At 33.8% G+C, this 20,951-nt stretch overlaps 1 long non-coding RNA gene across 2 annotated transcripts in view; it reads left to right on the forward strand.

The window, feature by feature from the left end:
• Nucleotides 1–20,951, forward strand: part of LOC105477093 (uncharacterized) — a 199,166-nt gene that overhangs the window by 119,463 nt on the left and 58,752 nt on the right. For both annotated transcript variants that reach the window (XR_011614686.1, XR_984474.2), the window contains exon 9: nucleotides 4,216–4,282. This is a non-coding gene — a long non-coding RNA (uncharacterized lncRNA). The remainder of the gene's footprint in view (nucleotides 1–4,215; nucleotides 4,283–20,951) is intronic.

Below are 20,951 nucleotides of genomic sequence, written 5' to 3' on the forward strand. Positions count from 1 at the left end.
GTGCCCAGGAGTTTGAGATCAGCCTGGTTTAAATGGTGAAACTCCATCTTTATATAAATAAATAAATAAATAATTAAGTTGGTGTGGTGGTATGTGCCTAGTCCCATCTCCTCTGGGGGCTGAGTGAGGAAGATCACTTGAGTCTGGAAGGGTTGAGGCTGTAGTGATCTGAGATCGTGCCTCTGAACTCCAGCCTGAGGGACACAGAGACACCCTGTCTCACAAATGCCCAAAACTAACAAACCGAACAAACTGAGTACAAAAGGACCATACCTCAACCCATTGAAAACCATATACGACAAGCCCACAGCTAGTATCATTTTGAATTGGGAAAACCAAAAGCTTTTCCTCTAAGATCTGGAACAAGACAAAAATGACCACGTTCACCATTCCTACTCAACATAGTACTGAAATTCCTAGCTAGAGCAATCAGACAAGAGAAAGAAATAAAGGGCATCCAAACTGGAAAGAAATAAGTCAAATTATTCTTGTGTGCAGATGATCTTATATTTGTAAAACCCTAAAGACTCCACCATAAAACTATTAGAATTGAAAAATAAATTCAGTAAAGTTGCAGGACATAAAGTCAGCATACAAAAATCAGTAGAATTTCTATATGCCAACAGCAACCAATTTGGAAAAAAAAATCAAGAAAATAATACTACTTACGATAGCTAGAAATAAAATGAAATACCTAGGAATTAACTTGAACCAAATAAGTAAAAAAGATTTCACAGTAAAAACTATAAAATAGTGATGCAAGACATTGAAGAGGACACACAAAAAGTGGAAAGATATTCCATGTTGGAAGAATCAATATCATTAAAATGCGTATACTACCCAAAGTAATCCACAGATTCAATGCAATCCATACAGCAAAAACAACTCTTCTGTTTTTGTTGTTGTTGTTGTTGTTGTTGTTGTTGTTTTTGAGACGGAATCTCACACTGTTGCTGGGGCTGGAATGCAATGGCGTGATCTTGGCTAACTGAAACTTCTGCCTCCCGGGTTCACGCGATTCTCCTGCCTCAGTCTCCTGAGTAGCTGGAATAACAGGTGCACACCACCACATCCGACTAATTTTTTGTATTTTTAGTAGAGGCAGGGTTTCACTCTGTTGGTCAGACTGGTCTTGAACTCCTGACCTCATGATCCACCCGCCTCAGCCTCCCAAAGTTCTGGGATTACAGGCATGAGCCACTGTGCCCTTCCCCTGCAAAAATAATTTTAAAATTTATATAGAACCACCAAAGACCCAGAATAGCCAAAGCCATCTTGAGCAAAATGAACAAATCTGTGGAAATCGCACTACTTGACTTCAAATTATGCTACAGAGCTAAGTAACCAAACATCATAGTACTTCCATAAAAACAAACATAGACCAATAGTACAGAAGAGAGAACCCATAACCAAACATATTTATCTACAGTAAAGTCATTTTCAACAAAGGTGCCAATAACATACACTGGGGAGAGTATTGTCCTTCCAATAAATAGTGCTGGGCAAAGAGGTTATTCATATGTAGAAGAATAAAATTATACCCCTATCTCTCATCATTTAATCTATTTTTCTTTTATTTTATTTAAAAAATCCATTTTGATTTTGAGTTTTATAAAAAAAATTTAAATTATTATTTTTTTCATAAAAAATCAAAATCAAAATGGATTTGAGACTTAAATCCAAAACCTAAAACTATGAAACTACTAAAACAAAACATTAGGAAAACTCTCCAGGACATTGGTCTGGGCAAAGGCGACAAAGCAAAAATGGACAAATCAAGTTACAAAGCTTCTACATCACAATGAAAACATCAAACAAAGTGAAGAGACAACCCACAGAATGGAAGAAAATATTTGTAAACTATATATCTGACCAAAAGTTTAATAAGTAGAATACATAAGTAGCTCAAACAACTCAATAGGAAAAAAAAATCTGATAAGTCAATTTAAAAATGGTCAAAAGATCTGAACACAGATTTCTCCAAAGAAGACTTATAAATGCCAAGCAGGTATATGAAAAGGGGGTTTAACAGCATCAATTATCAAAGAAATGCAAATCAAAACTACAATGAGATATCTTCTTACTTTAGTTAAAATAGCTTTTATCCAAAAGACAGACAATTATGAATACTTGCAAGAATGTGGAGAAAGAGGAACTAATGTCTTGGTGGGAATGAAAATTAGTACAATAACTACGAAGAACACTATTGAGGGTCCTTGAAAAACTAAAAATTGAACTCCCATGTGATCCAGAAATCCCAATTTAGTTAGATACCTAAAAGAAAGGAAATCAGTATCCCAAAGATACCTCTGCATTCCTATGTTTGTTGCAGCACTGTTTACAATATCTAAGATTTGAAGGCAACCTAAGTGTTCATCAACAGATGAAATCAATGGGTTTACAATGCGTAAAAATATAAAAGAACATTTTATATTTATAACAAATGTTCTTCTTGGTAAATCCAGAATTTTCTAATATAGATGAAACAGAATAATTTACATACACAACAGAATTCAAATGCAATATTGTAAATTAAACAATTCCAATATTTTGAATTATGGTAATCACATGTAGAGATTACATAAATGTTCTATGTAGATTCTAGTTGCTTCTAACAAAAATAAGCTCATACTATATAATCACAAAGCAATATGTTTTTAAAATTATTACATAATTTGTAACAGAAAATTCAAATTTATATATGTATGTGTATATATATTTAATATATAATTTCTATATGTATATTATGTGTAAGTTACATCTATATGATTTATGTATTTATAGCATACATTGTCTTCTAGTGGTTTAAATGAACTCAAGTTTTATTAATATATATTTTGTGTTAGAATGTGGACTTCACAGATTTAGTTTTGTACATTTTACACTGAACACTAGTACTAAAAATGTTAAAAATATGTGCCTAGCCTGCAATTACTGGAAAACTCTATTTTAGATGCAAGCAGAAATGAAGCAACAGGATTCTAGGGGGATTTTCTTAATAATGCTTCAGGCTTCTAATATCATATCCTAGAGCCAGGAAAAGCATTATGTTCTCTTTAAATATTGTAAAAATGAAAAACTTTCCAATCTTTAAAATCACACATGGCTCTCAAAATCCCTACCCAATTCTTTATTATGAAGCATTAAATTCAGATACAAGCATATTTGTAGGGATTCTTGGGAGTAGGAATTTTTTTTTCATAATTGAAAATTATCAAGTGTTTTCAACTTACTTTGCCATCTGTCCTTCTGGTTTTGACCTACTCTGTTGGTCATTTGGGCTCTGTTGAGAATCTTCCAGAAGGCATCATCATCCTACCAGATGGGGGTCAGCTTGAAAATCCCAATTGCAGCTGTGTTCAAACAGACCATGGCAGACACTGATGACAAGTCCCCTCTTTTACAAATTTCATGGCGTTCTGATGACTCTGACTGCAGCTGCTCTTTGGCTTATACTTTCAAGAAAGATATGTCTCACATCTTTATAACTTAACATTATTGTTACTGTCTTCTACATACTATCAAATAGGCATTTTCATTTCTATACCGATGGCTTTAAAAGTTTTTCTTTTCTAAGCATGTGCATCTTGTTCATTTTATAATATTTTGTAGTTGTAATTTAACAAAACATATCAAATAAAATTATATTTTCATTTCTATGTGTAATTGAAAGCTGAGAGTATGAATCTCAGTTAAAAATTCTCATTTGGTTACATATATTTGCTTAATTTTGAAAGATGACATTTCTCTGGTTTGAAAAAGTGATACCAAAAACTAAAGTATACAATTTCATAATCACATAATTCTGATAATAGAGAGATTTTAATGGAATGTTTCATAGTTATCTAGAACTAAGTTAAGCATATAGTTAGGCTATGGTTGTCACATTATTTCTTACTTAGTTTCAAAAACAAGATAACAATGAAACAAAGGAAAATAACATGAAGAAGCATAGGTCATAAATTATGTGATATAATGAGTGAAGTAACAATGCTGAGAAAGTTTGATGATGTAAATTTTAAAAAATTATTTCATATATGTATTTTATTGAATCCTATCATATCTGCTCCATTATATTATTTGGGGTTCAGTTGTTGTCTTTTTTGAAGATTTTTATATTCTTTAGGATGGGACATTTTATTTTCATCATAATAAATGTTGCAAATGATCTGGTAGGAGCTGAATGACAATCCCGCCTTCAACTGTTTCCTTTAGAGTTGCAGAAGACAATGGCTGAATGTAGCCATGGAAATCAGTATCAAAGACAAGAAGAGGCATAAGGGTAAGGAGAGAGCCCCAAATCTTAAAACATAAAGTAAGCGTAGATTGATTTCAAGTGTGAAACAGGGATTAGACACAAATATAGATAGGGAAGTTACATTCACAAAAGTTGTAATATATCCAAGATAGAGTAAGAATTAGAGCCCACCAAAAAAGACAAAATATTACATATGCAACAAAGAAGGAAGACTGTGGGATGAACCTGTATTATATCTTACCCCTGCTTTACTCCGTACCAACACTTAGAATGTTACCCACCTTCCTGAACATCTGCTTGCCTATCTCCAAATGAAATTATAATATTTTAAAATAGGTTTGTTCTGAAAATTAAATATGATAGTTAATGTAATGAGCAAGAATAAAACCTAAATATATGGAAACACTACAATGCATATTAGTTAAAATTTAAGTAAATTGGAGATTTCAGTAGGATGCAAGATTCTTCTATGAAAAGAATCTGGTTAAATAAAGAAAAATAAAAAGTCCTTTTATGTTTGGGTCCATGAAGAATGCACTGAATAAGGCAGCCCATGGCCCATGAGAGTAACTTAATATTTGTTAAATCACAGTTGAACAAATGAATAGTGATGCCCAATTGCCATAAAAGTCTTTGTAAAAATAAACACCAAAAGCAATGGCAACAAAAGACAAAGTTGACAAATGGGATCTAATTAAACTAAACAGCTTCTGCACAGCAAAAGAAACTCATTAGAGTGAACAGGCAACCTACAGAATGGGAGAAAATTTTTGCAATTTACTCATCTGACAAAGGGCTAATATCCAGAATCTACAAAGAACTCAAACAAATTTGCAAGAAAAAAACAACCCCATCAAAAAGTGGGTGAAGGATTTGAACAGACACTTCTCAAAAGAAGACATTTATGCAGTCAACAGACACATGAAAAAGTGCTCATCACCACTGGCCATCAGAGAAATTCAAATCAAAACCACAATGAGATACCATCTCACACCAGTTAGAATGGCCATCATTAAAATATCAGGAAACAACAGATGCTGGAGAGGATGTGGAGAAATAGGAACACTTTTACACTGTTGGTGGGATTGTAAACTAGTTCAACCATTGTGGAAGACAGTGTGGCGATTCCTCAAGGATCTAGAACTAGAAATACCATTTGACTCAGCCACCCCATTACTGGGTATATACCCAAAGGATTATAAATCATACTGCTATAAAGACACACGCACACGTATGTTTACTGCAGCAGTATTCACAATAGCAATGACTTCAAACCAACCCAAATGTCAATCAATGACAGACTGGATAAAGAAAATGTGGCACATATACACCATGGAATACTATGCAGCCATAAAAAAGGATGAGTTCATGTCCTTTGTAGGGAAATGGATGAAGCTGGAAACCATCATTCTGAACAAACTATCGCAAGGACAAAAAACCAAATATCGCATGTTCTCACTCATAGGTGGGAATTGAACCATGAGAACACTTGGACACAGGAAGGGGAACATCACACTCCGGGGTCTGTCGTAGGGTGGGGGGAAGGGGGAGGGATAGCATTAGGAGATATATCTAACGTAAATGAACTGTTAATGGGTGCAGCACACCAACATGGCACATGTATACCTATGTAACAAACCTGCATATTGTGCACATGTACCCTATAACTTAAAGTATAATTTAAAATAATTATACTGTACCTGTAAATGTGACGTTATTTGAAAATAGAATATTCACAGATATAATCAAATTAACATGAGGTCATTAGGGTGAGCCCTACTCCAATATTACTGGTGTTCTAATAAGAAGACAAAAGACATAGACTCATTTGGGCATGGGACAAATTCTGCCCTAGAGGCTTCAGAGACAGCATGGCTGTCAACACCTTGATCTCAGACTTCTTCCCTCCCTAGTGGGGAAAGACTAATCTCTGTTGTTTTAACCCATCCACTTTGTGGTACCTTGTTACAATTTTTCTAGTAAACTAATACATGTACCAAGTTCTTATTGTCTCTTTCTGGGACAATAGTCCCCTTGCAGATAGTTTACTGTATCTATTCTGGCTCCCATATCAGACACACTCCAATCTGTAGGCCAGCACAATTCAGTAGAACCTTCTGCAATGAGGAAAATGCTTTAAATCTATGGTGTCTAATATGGTAGTCAATATCCACATATGGCTATTAACCACTAGAAAATGGACCAGTGCAGCTTTATTGGCCAGCACAATGGCTACAGCATTGGAAAGCACAGTTCTAGACACTTTAATCATTTCAACCAAATCTGATCATCTCTGTTTATGCTATGCATAGATATCTGCTTATGCTATGCATAAAATAAAGGACAAAAGGTATACTGACCCTCCAAGCATTTCTAACAGATGTCCCTCTTTGCCAAGTGTTAATCCACCTCTCTGTCCTTCTACCAGATTTTAAATACACAATGCTCCTTTCCATCTTCAGCTCTTTACCCATCCATAATTATATTGACGATCTCTCTTCCCTACATTACTTTGCCCCTCTTTATCCTTTAGATATTAGTTTATTGTCACTACCTTGATATCTCAAACTAAACCACATCCATTCATAATATGCTGTCATCTACTACCCTCTTTTATTATACTTATCAAAGCTAGTTTATCTTTTGCATAACTGCATTTTTAATGCTTCCCTCAATAAATATAATGCCCCATTATGCAAAAAAAAATATGTTCTTGGTCCATCATAAAAAAAAAGAAACATGCCTGTCATATGGCAAGCATTTTAATTATTGGTTGGGAAAATTAGTGAAGTCATCTTGTCCTGACATGTATTTTCAATAATAACTTATATCATTACATTGAATAAGTAATTACCCAACTTTTAAAATCTAGAAAGACATTGTGCTCAGGTTTAAAATGGAATCTAGCTAATTCATCCACTACTGATTGTCACTGCAGAAATCTATGCAGATACAGAGAAAGGCACACATCTCAATAGCATTGGAAGCTAAAACGCATAAGCAATTAATACCAAAATCTGGGAGGAATTGCCACTAATTAAAAAGCAGATGGAATGGGATTGAGATAAAACCAACCTAGGCATTTGCTTTTGGCACACCCTGGCTTTACTTTGCAAAAGACAGACCATATTAAATAGGTATGAAGGTACTTCATGCCTCTTTAACCATCTGTCCACTGACTCTAATATCTGGTCTATTTTTATGTAGAAAACCTGACCTATTTCATTATTCTGTGATGTAAATAACTGCCTTCTCTTCACTTCAAATGTTATATTTGATATTTGATAATCAAAATGTTGCTTTAAATAAAATATAATAACTTCATTAATTGGTTAATGAAAAACTGACAATAACATTCTGCATTATGGAAATTTATAGCAATAAACAGTAATTTTGTGGATATGGAAATATTTTGAGAGAAAGGCACTATACGTGGCCTCTGATGTAGGGATTATAGAGGAAGAGTAATGGAAACAGTAGTAAAAGTTACAGGTCAATATTTTCTATATGTTCCACCTATGAAGAGTAAAAACAAGACTCATGAAATGAGGATGGAAACAAGACACACGTGAATAGAACAGTAGGTGAAAACTGCTATAAAATAGACATTAGACCAGGAACTACTTACATTTACTGTCGAGATGAAAATATGATTTAAATAATACAGCAGGCATTGAGCTTCTCCTGCATTGGCTTAAGTGACCAGGTAACAAACATTATGAATTTCATGAGACAAAGAGCTTACTATACATTTCACTTCCCCCATGAACCTTTTATCTTGAACATATTCATCAATTTTGGCAACCCTGGCCTCATATAATTGCCTTATATTGCATGATCTATTGTTCAAAATAAACTGTGATATACAGTAAGTACTTGGACATACATTATGAATTCAAAAAATTGGCAGTAATGTTAGAAGAAAGCTGATTAGAAAAAACAAGTAATACATAAAAGGGAAGAGTAAATGAGTCTGAAAGAATCAGAAGAAGCAGATTCTTTCAAAAGTCACTGGACACCGGAGACTGTCATAGTCAAAACAGTACAGAAGTATTTTGTCTCTGTAAAAACGCAATGTGTTGAGAAAGAGAGATGACTGAAAGGAAGAAAGCTTGTGAGTGATCTGAGACACGGTAGAAGCTGGTAGAAATAGTAGAACTGAGAAAACTAGTCTTCAGGTTGAAAAGAACTGATTCTGTGGAAAAAAAATCAAGTGAATGATATGGAAGGCAGACTGGAATAGTATTTTTAGAACAGAGAGGAATAGTACAAAGGGAAAATTATGATGTGAAAGAAAATTATAGACAAGAACAGGAAACAGGAGCCAGTATGTAGAATATTATTATTCAGATGGGAAAACTCAGAAATCAACAACAACAAATCAAAACATTCACAATATACGTGGTATGAATCGTTTTCATGTGTAACAGAAACATTGTATGTCGATTACTAGGTTGTAATTAGATAACCATAATCCAAGCAACTATAATAAAAGGCAAATAAACTAGGCACACCCTAGGAATATGGCTCGGATTATAACCATAAAGTTTAAAAAATATATAAAAATTGAAAATCAGATAAAGTTGCATCCAGAAAGATAAAAAATGTTTCTAATTTGAGATTATACTGAAACACCAAATGCTAATAAAGTGGAATTTTGAGGGAAAATCTTACAGTTTCAAGGGCTAATTTTGTGATTCCCCAATTTCTTATCTTATTCAGTTATAAGAATATTAATATATATTTTAATTAAAATATCTTCGGATATAAGACCTCCTGAGTGTATATGTTATAAACTCCAGAGTGTCCATTACAAAAATACAACATGAAAACTAAATGTCTACTTTCAAAAATATCCTAAACATTTTTAGTTTTATTTTCAAATTTTCTTCTCTGTTTCTTTTCTTTGTTGTTATTTCTTTGCTCTCTCTTTTCTGTCTGCTCTTGAAAAGAAAACTAAGTTAGTTACAAATCTAACCATATTGATAACTACATTAAAGTGAAATAGGCATAATATTTCAAAAACAAATTGTCAATGGATAAAATAAACAAAGCCCAATTATATGCTTTCTAAAGGAGGAACACTTTAAACTTGATGAAATAGTATATAATTTTTGTGAACACTTATTGTAAACTTTCTAAAATTATTTGGTGAGTTTTCCATTTATACTGTGCTCTAATTTAGTCTAAATTCCAATCAATGATTGGCAAAACTGGAAGCTGTCCTTATAATCATTACATGTAATACACAAACGTGATAAAGTTAACAAAAAAGTGTCATAATTTTAGTTTCAGTAAATCATGCTTTTAAAAAAGAATAAGAAAAAAGAGTCAAAAACAGGTAAAATTTTGCATATACTCATATATTTACCATTTCTGATGCTTGCTTTTCTGGTATCAGAAAAGAAAGTCTCTTGGCAACAGAGTCTCTTAGTTTATTTCTATTAAAAAGTCTTTATTTTGCCTTCAATCATGAATGATATTATCATTGAGAACAGAAATCCAGGTTGACAGTTTTGTTTTGTGGGTCCCCCCCCCCCGCCTTTTTATTCTTTGAACAATTTAAGGATGTCCAATCCTCTTCTGTCCTCCATCATTCTCATTTCAGTCATTAATTGCATTGATGTTTCATTGTATGTTATAGGTCATCTGTCTTTTACTGCTATCAAAATTCACTCTATATATCTAACTTTGACTGGCTTGACTATGCTGCGTCTGGGTGTGGCTGAATCTTGGAGTTTATTTTCATGGTCTTTGAAAATATCTATGTAAAAGTTATGGATTTTACAAGTATGGGTAATTTTCAGCCATGATATCTTTCAGTTTTCATTTTTTTTTCTTCTGTCCTATTCTCACAGTCATTCTTGTTTCATGTACTTTTGATCATATGATACCATCTAATATCAGCTTGATACTCTCGTTATTATGATTATTTGTAATATTATTTCTATTCTTCATTTTGGATAACTTATATTGTTCTACCTGTTTATTCTTTCTTCTGAAATGTTCATGCAGCTATTAAGTTGAACCAGTAAATATTTAATTTCACAAATTTATTTGTCACTTCTAGGGTCTCCATTTGTTTTTTAAAATTTATATTTGAGAGAAAATATAAAGTACTTGATTTGGAAAGATAAAAATCTAAATTTTACTTTTCTGTTTTCCTCAAAAAATTGAAATAAAATATGTATTCATATATGATCTTCAGAAGAGGTTATGAGTGGTTGCTTTTCAGCCATTGATATTTTTATGTTGGTAAATTAGAAAAGTCCTTAGCTACATAATCGAAACCACAGACAAGTTATTCTAGTAAAATCACCCAGATTAAAAAATGAATATATAAATTCATTATATACTTTCATATCATGAATCCAGTTATGATTGTCTTCTTGATTTCTCTCAATAACTCTCACCAAATATGAGATTGGAAAGCATCTAACATTTAATCATAATCTAAGGCAATAAGGCAATTTCATATGGTAATTCAATGGGTTGTAGAAATTGTATCCTTTCATAGAAGAGAAAGTTATTACTTCATAATTTGAAGCAACATTTTGTTAAGAGTGTCACACACACACACACACAATTTCCGTGGGTTGAAAACATTTAAAAAGTTATTTATAGCAGGATTCAGGGCTACCAAGAATTATAAATAAGTAAATATGAATTATATTTTTCAAGCTTCATTAATCAAGTATTTTTCCAAGAACATTTAATGATGGGCCTAGTATAAACACAGCTTTTCTTTGTTGAAAACTAGTTAACAATCATTTCTCCTCTTAACAATACTAAAAATGGAAGACAAACACATGAATCACTTTCTGAAAAACTACCAATGAGTTAAAAACAAGTATTTCTGTAACAATAGATATTTTGGTGTTTTTTTCTGGTTCTGTGGATTGTTTAGCTATTTGAAATGTGTGAATACTTAGTTTTACTTCATATTCTGAAGACTAAACACCTTACATTTGTAGCTTCTTGAGTCTAAGATAAGAAAACGTTCCAATAATATTGAATGCACAACACTGACATTTATAAAAGAGCATTTAAAAATACCCTCTTTCAACTTGGCATTGCATTGTGAGGGTATGATGCCTGGCACTGTCACAACCATATTTTGATAATGAGAGTGGTAAGAAGAAACACAATAAGAAGGACTGAGCTGAAAGATAAAAAATCCCTTGTTTTCCTAAGATCATAATTAAGCTATTGATTTGGTTGGATATTGAAATATAGTACTTTAGGGCTTTAGAGTTTTTCTAATTTTTTAGGCCATTTTACGTCAGAGTTTCTCTCTTTAAAGTCAAAACAATCAGATAAATTTGACTTTTTAAAAATATTTGGCCGAATAACACAGGCCAGCAGAATAAAAGAAAGAAAATAGTAGGAAAAAGCAGCAGATTTTGAGAAATAGATAGAGTTAGCAGAGAAAAACTGTGTGGGTCTATGCGTATGTGTGCATGTTAAAAAAAAAAAAAAAGAAAAAGAAAACTATAAAACAAGTTAAGCCACTATCTTTCCTCATTCATTAATATGATTGAACAGGCCTGTTTATGACTAAAGTCTTTTGCTAAGGGCTGCAGCAAATTCCCAGTAGCCTTGAGCTAGAACTCTTAGTTGTGTTATTATTATTATTTTAAAGCTATATTCCTTCATTATGCTGTTGGCAGTCGTGTCTAAAGATTACCTCTGCACTCATTACCAAAAATTGGATTCTAAAAACCAGACTTATCTTTGCTCATATTATGGGAACAAAACAAAGGATTGCATATTGCTTGCACTAGTAAATGTTCAGTGTACTTAAATTCTCTATACTCGATAGTGCCATTCAATTATTTCTTTTTGTCCTCTTTCTCTTTAACCAGATAAATCCTTTCTTATATACAAGTAATATTATTAGTATTCATTTATTCACTTAGAGGAGGATTTCTTTAATCTTTGTGTGTATGTTTCAAATAAGCATAAACAAATATGTTTTAAAAAACAAATATGTTTCAAATAAATATATATGGAATATGTATGTATATAGAGATCTTTAAATGTTCAACTAAAAAATATCCTATATGACTTTTAGGTTTTGCAGTCTTAGACTTAGGACTTTTTATTGTGTCAGTGTGATATTAATACCTCATACCCTTAACTTTATTAAAATTGACAAGCACGTTTTTTTCTTTATGGCATTTTTAAACTTTTACTTAAATTTCCATACAAAGTGTTGGCAAAAAAGGCACAATAATTACGTTGTCATATTCATTCACATAATCTCCGTACTTAGAATGTTCCAGCTTAACATGATATCCTGCAGGATTTGACATCTCAGGGAAGCAAAGGGCTGCATTCATCAGTGAGATATAGAAAATGAAAATTTTAATCAGTAAATTGTACTTCAGTCATCCACTTAGTCATTTTTGGAGGGGTTGGGCTGCTAATTTACATGTTGGTGCATATAGTATTATGATAAAGCAGCAGATAACGACACTAATTGTTGTGTGCGTAAGGCAGAAGGAATTTACCACTTGCACTGGGAACAAAAATCAAAATACATAATGAGTTTCAGCTCAGAGTTCATAGTCACTTGTGTTCTTCTTGAAGAAGCCAAACTGTTCTTCCACATAGGTAAATCAAATAGCAGCTGTTTTTATTTCATAGAATTAAAATGTTAAAAATAAACATATTCGAAATGGTAAAAACTGAAAAAATACCAAAGCACAGTGAGAATTGTATCTGTTTACTACAGACTTTGCTTTGGCGCCATGCCTGCATAAATTAACCTGTTTTCAGGAAAATTACAAAAGGGTTAGATTATATTACATGCATGATTCATACAAATGTACACAGCAATTATAACGAAATTGGGGAAACCAGCCACTTTGACTGATAGTATCAAGTAATGTTAAACAAACGATAATTTTCTTAAGATTAAATTCATATCTGACAATTTAAATTTTTCAGCATGTTATTTTAATATTTGGAATAAGAAACTTGGATGATAAATTGTTTGCTTTTTTCTTGATTTCAAGTATAAAGTTTAATGCTGTGTAGACTCTTTTTAAAAAGGTGAAAATAAAGCAGTGATGTCTAAAATGTTTTGTCTGAAAACAGATTTAACGTTGTGTTCAATAATTTAAAGAATAAAGTGAAAATCTTGCTCAGAATGAGAGACCAACACAAGGTTTCACTTAAACAGATATTTTGATGGTTCCAGTTATACATTTGTTTATATGGTGTTAAGGATTAGGTGATGTCACCACAACATTCTTACAATGAAATTCTAACCCCTAGTACCACACAAAGTTACCTTATTTGGAAATAGAATCTTTACGAAGACAAGTTAAGATGTGGTCATTACAGTGGGCACTGATACAATTTGACTGGTGTCCTTGTAAGAAGGGGAAATTTCAACATAGGCACATACATAGGAAAGGCAATGAGAAGACGCAACAGAAGGATGACCATCTTACAAGTCAACAAGAGAGGTCTTAAGCAGATCCCCTCACAACCTCAGAAGGCACCAACCTTGCCAACATTTCACTCTGACTTCCAGCCGCCAGAAGTGTGACACATAATTTTCTGTTTAAGGTGCCTGATTAATAATAATTTGTTGCAGCAGCCATGGCAAATGGAAACATTTAGATTTCTAAAGACGGAGGCGGCTGGGTGCGGAGGCTCAAGCCTGTAATTCCAGCACTTTGGGAGGCCAAGGCAGGCGGATCATGAGGTCAGGAGATCGAGGACCATCCTGGATAACAGGGTGAAACCCCGTCTCTACTAACACTACAAAAAATTAACCGGGCGTGGTGGCACGCACCTGTTATCCCAGCTACTCCGGAGGCTGAGGCAGGAGAATCACTTGAACCATGGAGGTGGAGCTTGCAGTGAGCCGAGATCGCACCACTGCACTCCAGCCAGGGTGACAGAGCGAGACTCCATCTCAAAAAGAAATAATAATAAAATAAAGACGGATGCTCTGAAGAGGAAAAGGAGAAAAAGGAGGCATTTGTGGAGTAGGTGCTCATCACTTTCTCAAGGATATTTACAAATGTAATCATATTTAATCTGCATAGGATCCTCGTAAAAGTGACTTAACTTCCTGACAGAGCAGGAGCACCGACATCTCTGACAAACACTCCCTTTCTAGCCTCATGCATTTCAAAGAAATCACTTGTCTTATAACTACAAGCAGCCAGAAAAGAGCAGACAGTAAAACACAGGTAAGACAGGCTCAGGCACAGAGGAAGGCAGGGAGGAAGTTTCTTGGGTAACTGCCAAACTTCACCCTCATACAATGGGGCCCCAGTAAAACAGTGGGCCTTAATAAGCACATTCCTGTTCCTTCAGGTGCACTAAGATAGGGAAGCTAAAGGCAGACTTGGGGGATATGCCCGCAGCTGCAGAAAGATGTACGGGAACAGACACTCCCCAGATAAGCACAACAAAGACAACAGAAGCAGTGGAAGTCTCTGATAAACTCTCCCACCCTGAATCCTTAAAAACTCTTAGTGTGTAAGAGAGTGCGGCTTCTGACCTAACTCAAGTCAGAAGTCCCTTCCAGGTTTGAAATAAACCTGTTGACTGTTGAGCCATCCTTCTTGTTTCTCTCTTTCTTTAATTCTTACTCTTCCACTTTTAAACAGAAGGAAATTGAGGCACACAGAAAGTGAAAAGAACTAAGATTCAAGCCCAGAAATGACTAATACCCAGGCCTGTGTTCTTCCTGCTTCCATTCTGCATCTGCACTCTATCTTAACACAAATATTGCAATTCCATTTTATTTCCAAAACAAAATAGTATAAATAATAAGAAGGTATTATAAAGTTCCAGGACATTTTTTAGGCACATGAAAAGTTTTAGAAACACTAAATTACTGTACGTATTTGTGACTATTATTTGCTACTATAAATCCATTCTTCCCTAAGTGCTAAGTAAAAATAAAATTAATCATTTTATTAATAAGAACTTTCCTGTTTATCAGGTTATTCTGATGAAAAAAATAGTATACACAGTAAAAAAAGTTACTATTTCTAAGCCTTTTTCTTTTCTTTTCTTTTCTTTTTTTTTTTTTTTTTTTTTTTTGAGATGGAGTTTCGCTCTTGTTGCCCAAGCTGGAGTGCAATGGCAGGGTCTTGGGTCACTGCAACCTCCACCTCCTGGGTTCAAGCGATTCTCTTGCCTCAGCCTACCAAGTAACTGGGACTACAGGCACCTGCCACCAAGCCCGGCTAATTTTTTGTATTTTTAGTAGAGATGGGGTTTCACCGTGGTCTCGATATCCTGACCTCGTGATCCACCCACATCAGCCTCCCAAAGTGCTGGAATTACAGGCTTGAGCCACCGTGCCTAGACTAATTTCCATTGTTTATAAAAGCCAGTCTGTAGTGACTTTTTATGGTGACCCTAGAAGACAAATGCAGTTAGTTATTATTAACCTGTCATATTTAGAATCGTTTATAGGATAGCTGTGCATGTCTGTATTTGTAGCTCAGTCTGTCTTTGCCTTTATCATGGGCTCTATGGCTGGCTTTCTCTCTGTTCCTTTCTTTCTCCTTGTCAATCTCTTTTGTCCCTCATGTACTGGTTGCTTCAAAGAGGGAATACAACATAAAAATAGACGATTTTCAGCTTTTCAGGGTAAAACTATAGAGTCATCCCTCTGCATCCAGGGGCAATTGGCCACAAAAACCCCTGTGGATACCAAACCCCACAGATGCTCAAGTCTGTGATATAAAGTGGTGTAGTATTTGCATATAACCTATGCACATCCTTCCATATGTTTTATATCATCTTTTGATTATTTATATTTAATACAGTGTAAATGCCATGTAAAGAATTTTTATCCTATATGATTTGTAAAATAATGGCAAGGAAAACAACAGTGTGTAAATGTTCAGTACAAATACAAAAATTTTTGATAATTTTTAAAATAATTTTCATAATAATGTTTTTAATAATTTTTATTTGCAATTGGTTGATTCCATGGAGGCTTAACCCACAAATACAGAGAGCTGACTATATATACTACAAATGATTGGGAACTTCTTTGGTTCAGGGACTACATTTGAGAATCCCAGCAACAGAAATCCCTAAACCTAAATGGGAAACAGCCTATATGGCAGATGACCCTTCTTTATCTATTGTAGTTTAGAACTCATAGAGGCTGCAAAAACCCATATATAAAATAAATGTAAGGTGTATCTAGGCAGAAGTTCCCAAGACATTCTCAGCAAGCTCTACAAGATTCAACAGAGTCACAACAGAGTGACTGATGTGTATGCAACTGTAGCATGAAATGTTTTCTGACAGCCCCACCAACTTTTCTAAACACCAGAGATATTCAAAGAGTAGCACTGTGAACCTGTACTGAGAGTGACTGAAGAAGAGGAACATCTGGATTCAAAGACGCTGTTGAAAAACAAGACAACAAGGACTTGTGTGGCTGTCCCAGCAGAGGCCAGTTTGACAACATAATGATTGGGAAGAAGATCAGATGCCTACCTTTTTCCTTTCTCTACATATACACAAGCCTGTTATCAAAAGTGAAACAATAGACTGAGATCCAGTTTCCAGCACCTGAAGAAATAGAAACTACAGATATAGTTAGGCTATAGAGCAATAAAGAAAACTACACTCCTTGCACAGCTGGGTTTGTTGTTTGAGGGTTGTAGGAGAGAAATGGGGAGAGTTTTTGTGTATTAATACTTTATTTCACAAACTAAGATATTAGTATATGTTCACCTGATACGATTTATTTTCAGATGCTTTTTAATATTTTATGTTTTCAGATCTAAGATCTTTTCTTTTTTTTTTAGTACTATAAAATATGCTTCCAATGCTACTATAAAATATTTTTTTAAATTAGTCCATTTATGTGTTTTTAAATTTTTCTCAGCAAAGTTTTGTGGTTTCTATTGTATAGCATGTAAGCATATCTTATTTAATTTAAACGTAAATCTTTCCTATTAATAATCCTACTATAAAATATTTTTTAAAATTCATTTCAGCTTTTTATCATGCATATATAGAAATACAATCAATTTGTTATCCTATTACCTTGCTAAATGCACATATTAGTTCTAACATCTTTTCTATAAATTCCTTTACAGTGTCTGCATAAATTTCATGGATTCTGTAAGCAAATATAAACTTAATTTACTTTGCAGATATATTTGCCATATATGTATGTATTTTTATTTTTTATTTATTTATTTGTTTTTTGTATTGCACTTGCTAGGACCTCCAGTATAATGTTGAATACACAGGTGCTAAATTTTATCAAATGTTTTGTATCTTTTGTCATGATTCTACATTTTCTCTCTTTTAGTTTCTTAGTATGTTGAATGTTACTGCTTGATTTGCAAAACAGTTAAACTTACCTTTTATTCCTGAGGTAAAATGCAATTTACTTTTATATATTATCGTAACTATTAACATATTTCTCATTTCAATTTGCTAGCTTTTTAAAACAATTTGTGAGTCTATGTTCCCAAAGAATATTAATATTTAGCTATAATTTGTTCCTTTGATTTTCCTCTTGAGGCCTTTCTGCTTATGACATCTTACTCTATTGAGGTAATATCAGATTGATACTACTTTTGTAAAACAATCTTGGAAATATTTATTCCTCGTTTATTTTCTGGAAGAGATTTTGCTGAGTTTTGCTGGTATTAATTATGTCTTAATAGCTGGTGTAATTCACTGTTAAAGTCATACAGGCCTGAAGTTTTATTTATAGGAAATATTTTAAACAATAAATTTAACTTTTTAATTAGTGCAGGTATATGAGGGATACCTTTTTTCTTAATTGAGTTTATAAAGATTTCTTAGAAAGTAAATTTTATACTGTTATTTCATAAATAACTAGCATGGAACCTGTGGGCCTTTGAAGGGTTATATATTCTTATTCTTTTTTCTAAGGTAAAAAAAAAAAAAAAAACTCTGCCATATATTAGTAATCAGTTTTCTTAATCTTGCAGACATACACTGTTATGAAATAGAGCTGCTTCTTTTGGGATAGACTCAGATGTACACTGGCTATTAAAGTTCAAAATACCATTTCCCTTAAGCCAGATTATAACTATAAATTGCATTTATGTTTTTGAGCTGAATTTTACAGAAAATCTTATATATTACTATGTTGTTTGGAAAGTATTTCTTCGGATCTTGTTTTCTTTATTTTTACTTTATGAGAAGTATACTCCATTTCAAAACACATTTGTTGCTTTTTATAACATCCAATCGATAGATACATGTAGCCATTTTCTCCTTCTCCGTCTAATCCCTAATATAAAGATTCTAATTTCAATTCAACACTATTGTCTATGACATTTTCTAGGCACTTTTGTATATATTGCATCAAATTTCAGTTAGATCCTCTAGATCAGTTAAGCAACTCTTCAAATAAGTTCATTTCTTTCACTTGTGAGATCATAACTCTAATCAATGGTTGACAATGTCTGTGTTTTAAACAATGTTCCAATTCATGTTATCTTATCTGTTTACATTATGTAGACAGTTATTTAATTTCTGCATCTATTTCTATTCTAATGTCTAATTTTGTACATTGATGAAGAGCTTGTATTTTCAAAATTCTTCCTTCAGAAATAAAATTTATTCTATCCTGCTTTTCAGCCTCAGAGGTTTTGACCTATCAATGTTCACCATTTATGTCCATTTACCTGAGGAACTGTTAATTTGTACTAAAGTGTTAACCATATCTCATGCACACTCATTATCTCTGGACCACAAACTATAATCCATTTCAAGTCTCTTCTCAAGATTATTTCAGTTATTTTCAACAGGGAGTCTTAAATTACTATGGTACATATTTTTGTTATTGTTAGTTCTTTAACTGTGTGTTTGAGAACATCTCTGATATTCAATTTGGTTTCAGTTATGTTTTTCCTCAGGTTTTTGTGTGAATATTGTGCAATATATTGATTGATACTTAAATGTAAAAATTTTTGAGTTCCTGGTATAAATTCAAATGCAAATATTTTATTTAATCTTTCATATACCGCTGGCTCAAGTTTGTTTTCGTTTACTTGTTTTTCTTCAGAATTTTGGCATTTGTACTCAGGAGAGGGATTCACTATATACTCTTCAACTTAATCTATTCTTGTTAGGTTCAATTTTCAAGGTTACACCAGCCCTAAAAAATGGGCTAGGAAATGTTCCTTTTTCTTTTTAAAACATGGGTGACTTTGATCAGGGTTTTCTTTTTTCCTACAAAGAAGTGTGGAAATTTCACCGGTGAGGAAAACTATTGTGGTCTGTGGAAACGTTTTAAATTGTGGATGTGTGTATATGTATGTATGTGTATATGTATACACACACACGCACATGCGCGCGCACACACACACACACACACACACACACAATCTCTTGTGTCAGTTTTAGAAAGATAAATGTGTGGGTGGTAATTTATGGATTGTCCATTTTATCTACATTTTAAAATGTTTTGTATTCAGCTGTCCAACATATTCCAGGTTCTATTGGTTTCCTCTTTTTGCAAACATTTCTTGACAGGTACTGATATTCAAAATATCCCACCCATGTGGGATATGTGATATGTGAATATTCACATGTGATATGTGAATATCAGCCTTTCTTCCGTTTGTCGCCATCTCATTGTCAATTCTGTTAAAATTCTCAGACTTGTCCCAGCTTCTTTAGAATTTCCAGGTGCGATGAGGAGAAAAGAGCTACTTTAAAACTAATAGGTGCATGGAAGAGAAGAATGCTGCTTAAAATTAACAGATGCGTTGAGGGCAAAAGCAGCACGCAAGTTTGGACTCCCGACTCTGCTTCACTGTTTTTTTCCTGAGATCTTAGCCTTAACAGCCCTTTGTGCTTTGATAGATTCTTATTCTTTCTGACATAAATGTTCTGTGTTTGGCTGACATCACTAGGTGTGGTGGTACCAAATGAGCTAGCCCACTCTGGTGGTCTTGCATATCCTACTGTGAGGAAAGCAAATGGATAATGGTCCCAGCTGCTGCAGTCTAATCCATCTCTATAGTGGTGCTGAACATGCTTCTCATGGTTGTTCCAAGTGATGACTGAGCATGGTGGAGATGCTCAAGATAGCCTATTCCCATGAGCTGCGAGAATCCTCAGACAGATGATTTTTCCTGTAGGAATTTCCATTGGCCTTGCCAAATTTTCTTAATACTGCACTGCAATTGACAAACTTCTTTCCTTTCTCCTTTTTTCACAGAGGTTGGGTTAGAACTGCTGTTTGACATCTCTCCCAACTTCCTTATGCTCTCTGGAACAGAACACTTCGCATCAGTTATCTGTCCCAAGGGGAGGATCCAGACCCTTCTACCTATTGCATCTTGGAACTGGAGTCACTGAGAAAAATGCAACATGGTCAAACACTGGATAGAACAACACACTTTACTTACAGAGAGAAGAGACAGAACAAGATAAGCTTAATAGAGTGCTGTGATACCTTATGGCTAGCGTGTCACCCAGGCAGGTCACCTAGGCAGACAGCTGAGAATGGGCAATTGGTCTACGTGCACCCCTGTCAGTCTGAAGCAGAAGAACCCAACCCCTCCTCCATGGAGTCTGAAATAGTAAAAACTGGGTGTGCTCCTGAGGACCATTGACTTACAAGCTTAAACAGAACAAAGGAGTGCACACTGGGCTTATAAGAAAAGATACTTGCATGTAAGACAATAGGCCCTTCAGA

Source organism: Macaca nemestrina, chromosome 16 (assembly GCF_043159975.1).
Source record: "Macaca nemestrina isolate mMacNem1 chromosome 16, mMacNem.hap1, whole genome shotgun sequence".
Classification (NCBI taxonomy): Eukaryota; Metazoa; Chordata; class Mammalia; order Primates; family Cercopithecidae; genus Macaca; species Macaca nemestrina.